Here is a 15,553-nt window from a genome sequence, read left to right as displayed (position 1 = left end):
AAGATCTTATCTTTAGATTTTTCTCAATATATAAGAAAAAATATAGTCATGTGGTGTCTTGTTTGATTAGTCTCAATGAGTACTTTATTAATATTCAATTATTATAATTTTTACTAATATGTAATGAAAGATATAATGATTTTTAAATATAAGCATGATCTGAACTGATCTGATCTGAACTTATTTTTTCTGATCTGATCTTATTAGATCTGAAATAAGCAAAAATAAGGTGAACTAAACATAGCCTGAGTTGTCTATTAGTAGCTGTCAGCGATTAGCGATTAAACTAGTTATTTAATTGAAGTATGTGGGAAAAGTACTTGTTGAAATTGTAAAAGACAATAAATGACATTTATTCTAATAGGAAATGAAGTACAACCCTTTCATATGTTTGTTCAAATTAAGTTACACAAAAAGGAGTGTACGACTTTTTAACTGCTCAAAAAAAAATATATATCTAAGAAAATATTCAATACTCGAAAAATTTATATTACCAAGTTTAACTAAAATACTTGTAAAGTATCTTATCTTTAAAATAAATATTTAAATTACATCTCTGTTATTGTAAAAAACTATTGAATTGACATAAAATAAAACAATTAATGAACAGTAAAAGGAAAAAAAATAAAAAACATTGGTTAATAATTCTTCTTTATGCTTTATATAGTGTTTATTTGCTAAACCGCTACCACTAAATCTTAAACGTTACTTGTAGTAACATTCTATAACTGTTACTCTTAATCTACTCCAACTGCTACCCGCTACTATAACCATTTAACCTTACCAAACACTCATAATTTTCTTTAATAGTTTTAATCTTGTCAAACCGCTAACCACTACATCAAACGCTAGTGCCAAAATGGGCCTATATACTCCTCTATAATTAAATAAATGTCAAATTTTTAAAAATACATGTTATTAAATAATATTTAAAAAGAAGAGAAATAGAGAGAGAAAGAAAAAAAAAAGGGAATTCGTGTGATAGGAGACAAATAAAGACTGATCGTTGCATAAAAGGAAGGGTAAAATCTATTTTGTTACTATCATATTTAGAAAATGTAACATCTATTATGTTACATAGAAAGTATTTACTCTTGCAGTATGCACTACTAACCTACCCTAGTTACGCCTTTTTTGTTTTTTGTTTTTTGTTTTTTCCTCAAAACTACTTGAGCCCGCCACTAATATTGTTATATTAGCGGAGAATATTGGTGGAAGCTCGACTTTTTTTTAGAAACTGAAATTAACAAAGTCGTGCTTAGCGTAGTTAATACATGTCTTACTCTTACTTGGTCAATTTAGGGTATCTGAATGACTTCAAATCTCATCTTTAATTATCATTGATTCATTTCCAACTTTTTCTAAAGTTTTGGTCACCAACCACGAGAGTAAGTAAGAAGCATATACGTTGCAATTAAGGTTTTGTTTACTTTTCTGTCAAATAGATAAGCTATTCTATTGCACAAAGATATGAAAATTATACATTACTAATAAAGCTTGTTGAGAGCTTCTTTTGTTATGGCCAGGAGGATAATGATATAAAAGAACAAAAAGATAACTTTGCAAGTCCCTCAAAAAAAAAAAAAAAAAAAGGTAACTTTGCAAGTTTCCATTTCACCAAAAAAGAACTTCGCAAGTTTCAACATAGCAATTTAGTGAACAAGTTTTTCTTTTTGTTTGATGGTCAATAAACAAGTTTTAGCTTTATGGAAACACAGAAAAAATAGAGACTTACCCCTCAAAAGAAAAAGTAACAATAAAGACTTCTTTAACAAATTTTCGATTCTTTTTCATTCAATTATAATGTTTCCTCAGTTCTATATTAATCGAAATATTGGGTGAAATAATGCTATCCATTGATCAATTTTTATTCCAATTTATCGTCATTATATAAAGAACAATGTTTTCACCATATACCCCTGACAAATTAAAAAATTCACCATATACCCTCAATGTTTCTAATATTCAACATATACCCCTAAGTATTCGAAAACGTTCATCGTATGCCTTTTTCCTAATGGATGTTAACCCATCGTTTGTCACAATTTACAACTTTGCCACTATTATTGTCGTATTGGTACTTGTTTTGATGGATAGTTCGAAATTCGTGCCCCTAATGGTTCGTAGGTGGCATCTGATTTTACAAAAAAAGTTGTTTTACCGGTAAAATCGGTCGTTTAAGGTCATCTTGGGAAGCGCACCCAAAATATTGTCGTATTGGTACTCCTTTTGATGGGCATCTCGAAATTCATGTTTTAAAGGATCGTAAGTGGCGTCCGTTAGTCTTTTTGCCGGAGAAATCGGTCTTTTAAGATCGTATCGGGAAGCGTGCCCAAAAAAATCGTATTGGTACTCGTTTTGATGGTTTTTTTGAAATTCATACCCTTAAAGATCGTCGGTGGCGTCCGTTTTTTTTAAAAAAAAAGTCGTTTGGCGATAAGATATAAAGTTGCATTTATTAAGATTAATTAGTTAAGGTTAAGGAAATTAGGTCTAGGGGGTTAGGTTAATTAGGGCATTAGGCTTAACAGGTTAGGGTGGGGAGGGAGGTTTAATTAGGTTAATAATGGCAAAGTTGTAAATAATGCAAACAACGACTTAATGTCCGTTAGGAAAATGTAGTTGGTGCACATTTTTAAAAGCTCGGGGATATATGGTGAATATTTGAAAAAGTGGGGGTATATGGTGAATTTTTCAATTTGTCAGGGGTATATATATGATGAAAAATCGTATAAAGAAAAACATAGTCAAGTGGGATCTTGTTAGATTCGTCTCAATTAGAGATGGCCAACAGTGCGGGCCAATCAAGCCCAACCCACCTCGTGGGCCGTGTAGGCGGGGTCCACAAAAAGCCCGGTCCAGCCTAGCTCGAACCGTGAAATTGGTTGGTGGGTCGTGGGCCAGATTTTTTGATCCCAGCCCACTACTAAAACCGCCTAGCATGTACCACGAAACCGGTCCAACCCAACCCATGAACCGGACCAGCCAGGCCAAGTAAATATTGAATCAAATTGTGTATATTTTTAACCAAACTGTATATATTTTAATCAAATTGCATATATTATAATTCAATCAAATTTTATAATAATGAAATTGTTCATTAATATCAATAATTGTATATGTTTTAATTAATTTTATGTAACAATAATGCATAGTTTCAATGATTAAAAATTTTGAAAAAAAAATTCCCATGCCGGTCCGCCAGCCCGGTCCACCCACTAGACCCATGAATCGCTTTTCGAACCGTGAAAAGCGGTAACAGACCGGTGTGGGCCAAGATTTTTCAGCCCGCGGACCATCTTGCGCAACTCATGAATTTCACGGTCCGGTCCTGGGCCGTGAAATCTCAGCCCAGCCCGCACCAGTGGCCATTACAAGTCTCGATACATACTATCAAATTATAATTTTTTTATATTTTTATGTGTAGAAAACTAAAGATATTAATGCTTAAAAAAATGTGTTGGGTTGCATGAAAAATTAAACATTTTATTAAAAAAAATGAAGGAAGTATATAAATTAGGGGGTAACTTAAGTTAAATTTTGTTATATGTACCAGAGAATATTGTATTACTGTGGATAAACAAGAACAACTGTATCGTATGCTTTAGACTTTAGAGTTTAGATGATGGAAATCAACATATTCCAAGAGAATAATTAAGACGCGGTGACGGGTAACCTAAAGAATTTATGCTTGTCAAAATTGGCTCGGCATACTGCATACATCATCATATTCCAAGAGAAAATACCGTCGCATAGTCTCATGACTCTTTTTAGTTTCTTAGATAGAAAAATTATACTCTCTCCGTTTCAAAATATTCCCATTTTTATTTTAGAAGTCAAATTTTAAAAACTTTGACTAAATATTCTTACTAATGTATACAAAAAAACATATTCATGAAGGGTCTTGTTAGATTCGTTTCAATGTGTAAATTCGTAATATCAACTTTTTATATTTTTTTTACTAATAAGAAATAGAAGATATCGTAGGTCAAAGGTACGTCTTAGAGACTGTGCAAAATGAAATGGGAACTATATTTTGGGACGGAGGGAGTATGTAGTTTGTTTTTGTTATTTATGTAAGGGAACGACTAATATTATGAATTGAGCGCTCATTATTTTCGAATATATATCAACGGACAATGCTACATCTACTCAGTGGGTAATTGAGCCATTAGAAATAGAGAATTTAAAAACTATTAAAGTGATGGTAGATAAAGTTTTTTTCCTATATTAACAGCTAACCTCCAAAACATTTAAAAATGCGCAATCGAATAATGAATTTGACCCACAAAAAAGTAGTTGCGGAACGTGTTTAGTATTGACTTTCTTAATAGTTGAGAAGAAATCCTCTATATTGTTCTCACACTAGGCAACTAACCAGAAGCCCGTTACAAGTTCTACATATATTTCAAACAAATGTTTGGGGTAGAAATTGAACCATTGACTTTATTAGAAAAGATAGGAAAGCTCACCGTTTGAACCCTTTGTGTCCAATACTCATGTAGGTTTGCGCTCGTGCATGCCTACTAGGCTACGAGTCTACAACTACAAGGGTTGACCCTTGGGGCCATGGGCCATAAAAAAAAAATCTATGGTACAAAAGTAAAGAGTAGATTAATGGCTAAAGGATCATATTCTACGGTGTCCAGTGTCTAACACTCTTGTTCTTCCATTTATAATGTTCTTGTCCGTCCATTTTCAATCCAATTTAAAGTGCATCTTGGTAAAGTTGGGTCTCTCCTTCCTCCTAACTGAGTTCAAGGCCCAAACATTAATGCACCCCTAATAAGTAATGCCCACGTCCCACAGTAAGTATGATATCTAAACCTTGATAGGATCCATGCAACACATATCTAATTTGTGTCATCCATCCCTTGGCCAAATCTGAAAGATTACTGTTTGATCTTTGCATTACTATGTGGAATCGTTGCAATTAATGGTTTAGTGGGCTTTTAGAGTTTGAACATGCTATACTAAGTAGACTTCTTCAGTCTCTTATAAAATCATTTGTCATTGTCAATTTAATTAACTTTTGTTATCCCATATTAACATCATCTATGACAAATTAAACATTTTGAATGTATTAACCAATTAACTTAAATATTATTATATTTTTTGGCGCAATATTATTCTTCCTCAGTTACTTCCAATTTAAGTTACTTATACCAAAATGATACCTTAATACATATGGTGATTGGTGAATAGGTCGTATATGATTATATCGTGTTTCGTGAGATGTCGTATTGAAGGGGCAGAAAAGAACAACATATATATCAAGGGGAGCGCACCGGTCCACATGATCGACTAGGCTGGAATATGGATATTTTGTGGGTCGAGATCGGATCTAATTCAATTTTGGAACTGTTTGGCCGGAATCTATATTTTGAAGAATTTTTTTTTGTTTAAATATAAACATATTTATAAATTAGGTACATTAAAATTTAATTATTATAACCATAGTAATCCTAAAGTTACTAAAAGGTAGGTTTTTAGATTTCTAACCTTTAAACTTTTTTTATTAAAAAAATCAAAAATTTCGGTCCACCAATCCCGACTGGAATTTTTCGTGTTTTGATCGGACCTGATCGAAAAATCAAAATTGTGATTTTATGTAGACCGAGGACTAGACCGGAATCTTCAGTCCGGTCCAACCTGGGTGAAGAGTAGGAGAAGATCAGAGCAAGATTTTTATCATTCACACGGGTGTAAAGTGAATATGGTACACAGACACCCAAGGTTATTTTTGTTTACTCATTGCTCATTTGAAATAATCCAAATGAGCAAAATGTATTAAAAAGGAAAGTTTCAAATGAGTACAATTTAGTCTTGAGTGATGAATGAACTCGAGTGCAAGCTATTACTAATGCATGCGTAAACAAAAGTCACATTCAATCACTTATTTTTTATTTTCACCTTTGGATAATTGAAATTCTAGAACCATGTTATGTGTACGATTATATAATCTTATTTTTTCCTGTAAAAAAAACAAAAGAAAAATAATTTTGACAATAAAATTTTTATCTTTTTTTTTTGCAACAACAAAACATATTGAGCTTTATTATATGCGGGTGGCATTTCTTTCTTTTCAGCGTTAATAGGTCATTATTCATATGTCCATAATCACTTGATACATTACTGTGGGTATAAGTATTTAATTTTGAGACGATTTTGGACTAAAATAAAGTTCCTTTAAGAGAGATGAACTAAAGTAATTAATATTGTACATGTCAAATAAAAGGAGCATAATGATGTTTTACTCCAGTTTTTATTTTTACGCGGAAATCTATATGATTTCTCCTTTAATAATGACATGTTTAAATTGTCACATCAAAAAAATGACAGCTTGACAACTAATGACCAACAAATTAAGTGCGCAAAGATATTTTTGTAGTCTAATTATGTAGTTAATCTCTATTCTACCCTCTAGAATGATGTTAAACTTTGGTCACATTTTTGATGTTACGTCATGAGTTACTAACACAGCCCACAGAAAATACCAAATATACCAACTTGCAGGTGAGCAAACAATTGTAATGTGAGTACGTGACACCTTCTTCTAATTATCATTTTTATGTCCCTTGTCATCTACTACATTACATTAAGCTATTGCGCGTATGCCCTACCAATGGTCATGGCCACATGATCTTATGTTAAAGTATGAGATTCTTCAAGGCATAAGTATAATAAATTAATAATGAATGAAAAAGATTCTTAGTGATGTGTATATTTGTTCCAATACTTTTAAATGTTAACTAATGTCATAGATTCATAATTATTTGCACCAAAAAAATGAAATTCATATATAGGAACAATTTCAATTATGAAAATTCCGTCATTTTCAATCCCTACTAAAGATTATTTGTGAACGGTCCCAACTATATATTATTTTTGCCGAAAATTAATTCTAATTGACTGATTATTTGTTTAACAGGTTAATTTTTTCTTTTAATTTCTTTAGTTAGTTTCCTTTTTTCATTTTCTATCTCTTATCTCCTTCCTCCCCTGCCACCCCCTCCACACACTCACCCCTGAAATCCATCCCCCTCCCCCTCCAACCCACCTCCCCAACTAACCCCTGAAATCTCATCCCTCGTCTCCTGCCAACCCTCCCCCTTCCACCCACCTCCCTAGCTAATCCCCGAAATCCCATCCCCCTCTCTTGCCAACCCTCCCCCACCAACCTCCCCAGCTAATCCTCAAAATTCCCTTCTCCCCTCTCCACTTCCCATGCGACCCCTCCCACCCCCATCCACTATCCAAGTCCCTTAGAGACAACAACAAGCGATTGTATCTTTAGCTAGTCAAAGAAGAAATGGGTCTATTAGATCTAGGTTATCAAGAGAGGACTGATAAGTGACATTTATGTCACTTCTAGGGGTAGTTTTTAGCGTATTTTTATAGTTTATTTTCATTTATTCTAACTTTTTAAGCCTTTAATTCTTATTTTTGATTTAGACTTAACTAGATTAATTAGTTATTTCTATTAGTTTTTAGTTCTTATTTTATTATTTTTATCTCTCGTATCTCCCCTCGTGTTTTGTGTTGCTTGTAGGTGAACATATTGGAGCTATGGTGTGAGATTTGAAATTATAATGCAAAATTATCCTTCACCACACTCTTATTCCTTAACCTACACCACACTAAGCCTTTGCTATACCACAATACAACACCACCATCTTCCTAACCCATAACACCAATCCACCACCATTGTCCCTACCCCAAACACCGCAGCACCACCATCACCATATCCTGCAGCACCACCAACTCCACCTGCGCAATCTATCCAAGCCAAAAGGGAGCGGGCGCTCCTATGTTATACGGAGCGGTCGCTCCGTTTGAAGTTGCCACAAAACAGAAGATGGGCAGAATGTTTGAGCGACCCATGAGCGACCTTGGAGCGGGCGCTCAAAGCAAAACGTGTTAAAAGATTCATTAAATACATCAATGGTTGTGATTGATTGAAGCTAAATCTATGGTTGAGAGGAGATTTTACAACAGAACAAATTGATTTCAAAAAATAATCAGATGCCGAGATGAATGATGATGATGGCATTGATGAAGATCCACGATGATGATGGACGATGATGATGCGTCGATGTCGCTGATGATGCAGAGAATAGAGACTTGGAGCGACGAAGAAGAAAACAGAAGGAAGTTTGATGGGTTTTTATTTTCAATTTCCAATTTTATTTTCCTTTTCCTTTCATTCCTCTTTTATTCTTTTCTTTACCCCTTTGTTAACTGTACATCTATCTCCACGTTTTTGTTTCCTTTTTTTTTACTTTCCTTTTTCCATTTTTCTTTCTTTCTTTCCTTTTTATTATTAGGAGTATAAATATCTTAAGTCATCTTTTTTTAGGGGGAGCTTTTATTTTTATTAGCCTAGTTATATTTTCACCACTCTTAGGTTTTAGGGTTTTAAAGAGGTTTAACCTCCATAGTTTAGTTTAGGGAGAAAATGGAGAAAACTCAAAGAAAGATTGAAGATTTGGAAATTCAAGGGTGACAACTTGTATTTGAAGATACAACAATTTATCAATGAGCATTCTTACTTTTTTCTCTCTTCTTTTATTGTTTTGTTTTAATTGTTTTTCTTAGATTAGTTGTTCATGATTAGTTTAATTATTTGTGATTTATTTTATTTAGTTTAATGTTAGATTAATGATTATTATCTTGTTATTAAAGTTTAATTTCTCTAAAATCCTCATTTTTGTATCTATGGAGTAGTTTGTTGGTTAGGGTTTGGGTGAAAACCCAACCATGATTGAATTGGGCATTTGAGATTGGATTTATAGATTTGCGTGATTAAATTATTGCTTGTTTAGCTCTTCTAATCTATGTTGCATTCTCTTTGATCACTTGAATGTCGTATTAGATGGAGTTGATTGATTTAGGTTGGCATGAGAGTGTGGCCTATTGATTTCTATTATTGACTGGTTACTTTGAACCTCGGGATATGTTAGTAATGGATGAGAGTCCTTATTTGATGTCTTTGAGGATTTCTCCGCCTATGAGAGTAGGATGGGAGTTGTGTGTTGGGTCAATAGCTAATTCAAGTAGTGTTCATGTATTATCTCTATGTGATATTCTATGCCTATTTCATGATTAGTTGGTGTTTAATCCCATCTCCTAACTTTAGTTATCTTTGATATTTAGCTTTTTCGTAGTTCTTAGTTGGTTATTGACAATTTCCGAGGTTTGGATGTTTCTTCCCCCTCCCTCCCTCCCTTTGATCGTCTTGTTCAAGCATTGAGGACAATGTTTTATTCTAGCTTGGGGGAGTAGCTATTCGCTAGCTTGGGGGAGGTGTATATACTTTATTTCTTTACTTTTTCTCATTTTCAAAAATTTCAAAATTTCAAAAAATATTTTCCTTTCTTTTCTTTTTCCTTCAAGTTTTGAGTTCTTCTTAATAAAGAAAAAAATTGAAAAAAATGAAAAAAGGATGTTTGGCAAAATGAAAAAAAAAATTGAGTAATAAGAAAAGTACAAAGCATTTCATGCCCAAGGAAGATGCTAGTTGATGATATATGTGGATTCCTTGCTTTGATTTTGAGTAAATGTTTAGAGCTCCTTTTTGGAAGAGTGTGAGCTTGGGTTGTGATGTTTTAGGAGGTGAGTAATCTCGATTGCATTATAGTCTACCAAAATGAAATTAATGAATGCTCAATTGGAATGTCTAGTCTTGAATCTTGACTATGTTGCTCATGCTTGGATAATTTTAGCTTCAAATTTGCGGTCCCTTGTGTCCCTAGATATGCTCATCATGTCCTAAGCAAAGCTCTACAAGAAGCTTAGTTTTTATACTTTTCGTTTAAATAAGTGGCACTTAAAGCCACAATTCTTATGTTTCTCTTTAGTGAGTAGTTACATTTCCTTGTACATTCAAAATTCCCGTAATAAGGGAAAAAGAAAAAGCCAAAAAAAAGTCAAAAAAGGCGTGAAAAATGAGAAAAAGTGAAGAAAAAAACGAAAAAAAGAATAGAAGAATTTCAATAAAAGAGGTCAATTTGTGGATGCCTCCCACACTTAGTTCTATTTTCTTAAGTTTTGAGTTAGAGTGAGTCTAAGGCCTATTTGTGTGTCTAGGATGGTGGACTAGTGTTTAGCTTCTATAACACTTGAAGAGCCATAAGTCTTTTGGATAGCTAGTGTTTTCTCTAATGAGCGAGTAAAAAGTCAATTAGGTGTCCTATTGCAATCTTGATTAGTTCTTTTCTCTACTATAACCTATGAGTACATTTGATAATTAGTTGTCTTGAAAGTTGCTTTCTATCATTGCTTGTGAACCATTTCATTGATAGTTAACTTGGGCATTAATCTTGAGTTTGTTGAATAAATGATTGATGAAAATATAAGAGTTGTGGGTTTGAGCTCTTGGGAAACCCTCGCGAGATCTCACTCGCCCTCTAGAGCGATTTAGGGGTTTAAAGAGCTTGTTGCATAAGCTAAATGCAACCGTGATTCCTACGAAAGTGAGTTATAGTGCATATTCTCATCCCTTTTTCTTTTTCTTTTACTTGAATAAATTCATTCTCTTCCTTTGTGTTTCATCTTGTTTTGCTCGAGGACGAGCAAAAGCTTAGCTTGGGGGAGTTTGATAAGTGACATTTATGTCACTTCTAGGGGTAGTTTTTAGCGTATTTTTATAGTTTATTTTCATTTATTCTAACTTTTTAAGCCTTTAATTCTTATTTTTGTATTTTATGACTTAACTAGATTAATTAGTTATTTCTATTAGTTTTTAGTTCTTATTTTATTATTTTTATCTCTCGTATCTCCCCTCGTGTTTTGATGTTGCTTGTAGGTGAGCATATTGGAGCTATGGTGTGAGATTTGAAATTATAATGCAAAACTTATCCTTCACCACACTCTTATCCTTAACCTACACCACACTAAGCCTTTGCTATACCACAATACAACACCACCATCTTCCTAACCCATAACACCAATCCACCACCATTGTCCCTACCCCAAACACCGCAGCACCACCATCACCATATCCTGCAGCACACCAACTCCACCTGCGCAATCTATCCAAGCCAAAAGGGAGCGGGCGCTCCTATGTTATACGGAGCGGTCGCTCCGTTTGAAGTTGCCACAAAACAGAAGATGGGCAGAATGTTTGAGCGACCCATGAGCGACCTTGGAGCGGGCGCTCAAAGCAAAACGTGTTAAAAGATTCATTAAATACATCAATGGTTGTGATTGATTGAAGCTAAATCTATGGTTGAGAGGAGATTTTACAACAGAACAAATTGATTTCAAAAATAATCAGATGCCGAGTGAATGATGATGATGGCATTGATGAAGATCCACGATGATGATGGACGATGATGATGCGTCGATGTCGCTGATGATGCAGAGAAAGAGACTTGGAGCGACGAAGAAGAAAACAGAAGGAAGTTTGATGGGTTTTTATTTTCAATTTCCAATTTTATTTTCCTTTTCTTTCATTCCTCTTTTATTCTTTTCTTTACCCTTTGTTAACTGTACTCTATCTCCAGTTTTTGTTTCTTTTTTTTACTTTCCTTTTTCATTTTTCTTTCTTTCTTTCCTTTTTATTATTAGGAGTATAAATATCTTAAGTCATCTTTTTTGGGGAGTTTTTTTTTATTAGCCTAGTTTATTTTCACCACTCTTAGGTTTTAGGGTTTTAAAGAGGTTTAACCTCCATAGTTTAGTTTAGGGAGAAAATGGAGAAAACTCAAAGAAAGATGAAGATTTGGAATTCAAGGGTGACAACTTGTATTGAGATACAACATTAATCAATGAGCATTCTTACTCTTTCTTCTTCTTTTATTGTTTTTTTTATTGTTTTTCTTAGATTAGTTGTTCATGATTAGTTTAATTATTTGTGATTTATTTTATTTAGTTTAATGTTAGATTAATGATTATTATATGTTATTAAAGTTTAATTTCTCTAAATCCTCATTTTTGTATTATGGAGTAGTTTGTTGGTTAGGGTTTGGGTGAAAACCCAACCATGATTGAATTGGGCATTTGAGATTGGATTTATAGATTTGCGTGATTAAATTATTGCTTGTTTAGCTCTTCTAATCTATGTTGCATTCTCTTTGATCACTTGAATGTCGTATTAGATGGAGTTGATTGATTTAGGTTGGCATGAGAGTGTGACCTATTGATTTCTATTATTGACTTGGGTTACTTGAACCTCGGGATATGTTAGTAATGGATGAGAGTCCTTATTTGATGTCTTTGAGGATTTCTCCGCCTATGAGAGTAGGATGGGAGTTGTGTGTTGGGTCAATAGCTAATTCAAGTAGTGTTCATGTATTATCTCTATGTTTGATATTCTTATGCCTATTTCATGATTAGTTGGTGTTTAATCCCATCTCCTAACTTTAGTTATCTTTGATATTTAGCTTTTTCGTAGTTCTTAGTTGGTTATTGACAATTTCCGACTTGATTCCGGCCTAGCTTATTGTTTTATCAATACATTTTGGTGTTCCTTAGTCCCTGTGGATTTCGACCCTTACTTATCACTTTACCTAGTTTAGTGATTTAGTTAGGTTTTGTTTGATTTTAGGAGGCTAGTAACGACCTAGTTTTTCCCTTATCAAGGACTCATTTAGGTTGGACTCGAGTTTGTTGGGTCAAAAGTGGGGTATGCTTTTATTTTTTTTACAAGAGCTCTGGTCAAGGGAGGGTTTTAACCCGGGAAGATGAAGGGGAGGGTGAAGGGGACGTTTGTGGTGGTCACTTTTGCGGTAAAGAGAAAAGTTTTGGTGGTGCTGGGTGGTGAAATGGTGTGCTAGGTGGTGGGATTGTGTGTTGGGGAGAGGTGGCACATTTGAGGTTGGGGTAGGGGTGGGAGTTTCGACGGTAGGGATGGGAGGGTTGGATGCGCACTAGAGGAGATGGAAACTAAAAATTGGGCAAAATAAAAGAAAATTTGTTGTACCTGTTGCAGCAAGTCATTGACCTGTTGGGACCAAATTTGACAAAGTTGATGCATAGTTGGGACCGCTTAGAAATAATTTAGTTGTGACTGAAAATGACGGAACGTCCATGATTGAAACTGATAAGTATCATTTTTTCCAAAAAAAAAATAAAAAAAAATAGACTCAACATATACTCAAGACACCTAAAAAAAAGTAAACTCAAGATCCCCTTAAAAAATGGATCTGGAGACCATAACTAGGCATGATCATAATTCATAAATGAGGCCATCTCCAGTTTCCAAACTCTATACATAAGGACTAAAATTTTCAAAACTGGAGTTAAAATTTATCTATTGAATTTGAATCGGATTTTTTTTTTATTATCATATAAGACTTATATCTTAGTTAGATTTAGAGTAAGTTGTCACCAAGGATAGTAGATATAAGCGTTTTAGAAAAATAATCGTCCTATATTTTCTTTCAATTGACATAGATTCAGGTCCCATTATTGAGATCCTACAGTGTTCATATCACTTTTTTTTTTTTGAATTCAAATTGGATTTTTTTTATTTTTTTTATTTCAGATCAAGGCATATACTAGGATCGATTCATATTGACATTTCATCTTTAAATGAACAAATACCCATTATGGGTCCTAAGTTTTTTCCTATCTGTCACCTGCCAAAAAATAACATTTATCTCGATAGCTTGAAAACTTTTTTCATAAATATATTAAGTATTATTATCAACTATTTTAAACAACAGTTTGAAAGAGGATTCGCAAAAGTGTTAGATTTTATCAAACATCGTGGTGTTGATATGTATTTCGTGTGTTAGAGTTCTATTATAGATGTCATATTAAATCAAATGATCAATGTACTTTTTTGCTAAGAAAAATATGTTATAAGAAATTCGATCTTAAGAATTATTTATATCTAAAATCGAGCGCTTTAATAACTCTAATACTCCTTTATATTTTTGGAAGTGTGTTTGTCTTCTTATATACACCATGTGTTCCATATTATTTGAAACATTACTCCATATACGTTTGCTAATGTGTAACTTTAATAAGTTATATTTCTAACTTTTTATAAGTCATAAATATGAAAATCTGATATTTTTGAATTTGATGTCAATATGAATCTAACAAGATCTCAAATAACTATATTTTTCTTTTATGTTGAATCACAAAATTGCTTTAAAATTGTGTGTAAATAGTGCAAAAGTCAAAATATTTCAAATAATATAACATGAATCGAAGAAGTATAAACTTCTACTTGCACTTGAAATTCAAAAGAATCAACAATTTTTTTGGTATACACAACTGGTTGAAAAGTTTTATGTGTCTATGAAATGAGATAAGAATAGTCACGGATCAATCCAAAATTTGTGGCCACAAGCTACTGCAAAGTGTAACTTCAATAGTTTAAAGTACATGCTAACTGAGATTTGAGTGTAAGAATAAACTTTCTTACAAAGCATTCTTCTGGCAACAAAATAATTTCATCAAGTTTAAGATTATGAAAGTTTGCAATTGTATATAGTCATTTAAGATCTTTGCATAATATTTTTCAGGGCTCATATATATAAGTGATTATGCAATTAGCTTCTTTCACCTATTTCATTTACAAGGGTATCATTCAAGGGCGAAGCTATGTTAGGGCCTGTTCTCTTCGGCATAAAACAGCTAGATTGAACTGAACTGAACTGAACTGAACTAAACTGAATTGAAATGAATAGTGATATGTGAGAGTAAAAGTATTGTCAAGAGCTGAACTGATCTGAACTGAACTGATCTGAATTGAATTGAATTGAATTGAACTGAATTGGACTGAACTGAACTGAAAATAATATTTAAACAACAATAATATGAATATTGAATTAAATTGAACTGAATAATAATAATAATAATAATAACATTTAACAATAATGATATAAAATAAATATTAATAATAAGAGTAATTAGTAAAATAAATAAGACCAACATAATAATAATATTTAACAAAATGGTTATAAAAGAATGGAGCTGAACTGAACTGAAAATAAGTTGGGGAGAACAAGCCTTAAGAAGGTCATGGCCCCTGCAGCGTCTGCAGCCCAACATAACTTTGAAGAAAATCAATGGTTATATTTTGTTCTATAGGTAAATTGTAGAGCTGATCATTTTGGCCCGACTTGCTTTTTGGGCAGAATTTTTTGCCCACGGTCGGGCTCGGCCCGATTTTTTTTTCCTTTAGGCAAGCCAAAAATGACTTTTCAATCTATTTTTTGGCCCGATCCGATTTTGGTCCGAAAAGCCCGCTCATTTTATTCCGAAATAGCGGGTGTTGGGCACAAAATTTTGGCCCGACCCGACCAATGATTTTTTTTTAAGGTGCAGCCCGGCCAGATTCATGATCACCTCTAGTAAATTGGTCTCCCCGAATAACCATGTTTGAAATTCCCTGTTAAACTGGTCCCCTCTACAACCAAGCCTGACTCCGCCCCTAGTATCATTATTACAATTTTTACGTTATGTTTAGTTCACCTTATTTTTAGTGATATGAAGTTATCTGATATAATATGACATAAACCGATCTGATATGATCCAACAAGTAAAAATAAGGTAAACTGAATATAATCTCAATTCAAGTCGGTGAAGATCGACA

The sequence above is a fragment of the Beta vulgaris genome, chromosome 9, assembly GCF_026745355.1.
Source record: "Beta vulgaris subsp. vulgaris cultivar EL10 chromosome 9, EL10.2, whole genome shotgun sequence".
Lineage (NCBI taxonomy): Eukaryota > Viridiplantae > Streptophyta > Magnoliopsida > Caryophyllales > Amaranthaceae > Beta > Beta vulgaris.
This window is presented reverse-complemented; position numbering follows the sequence as displayed.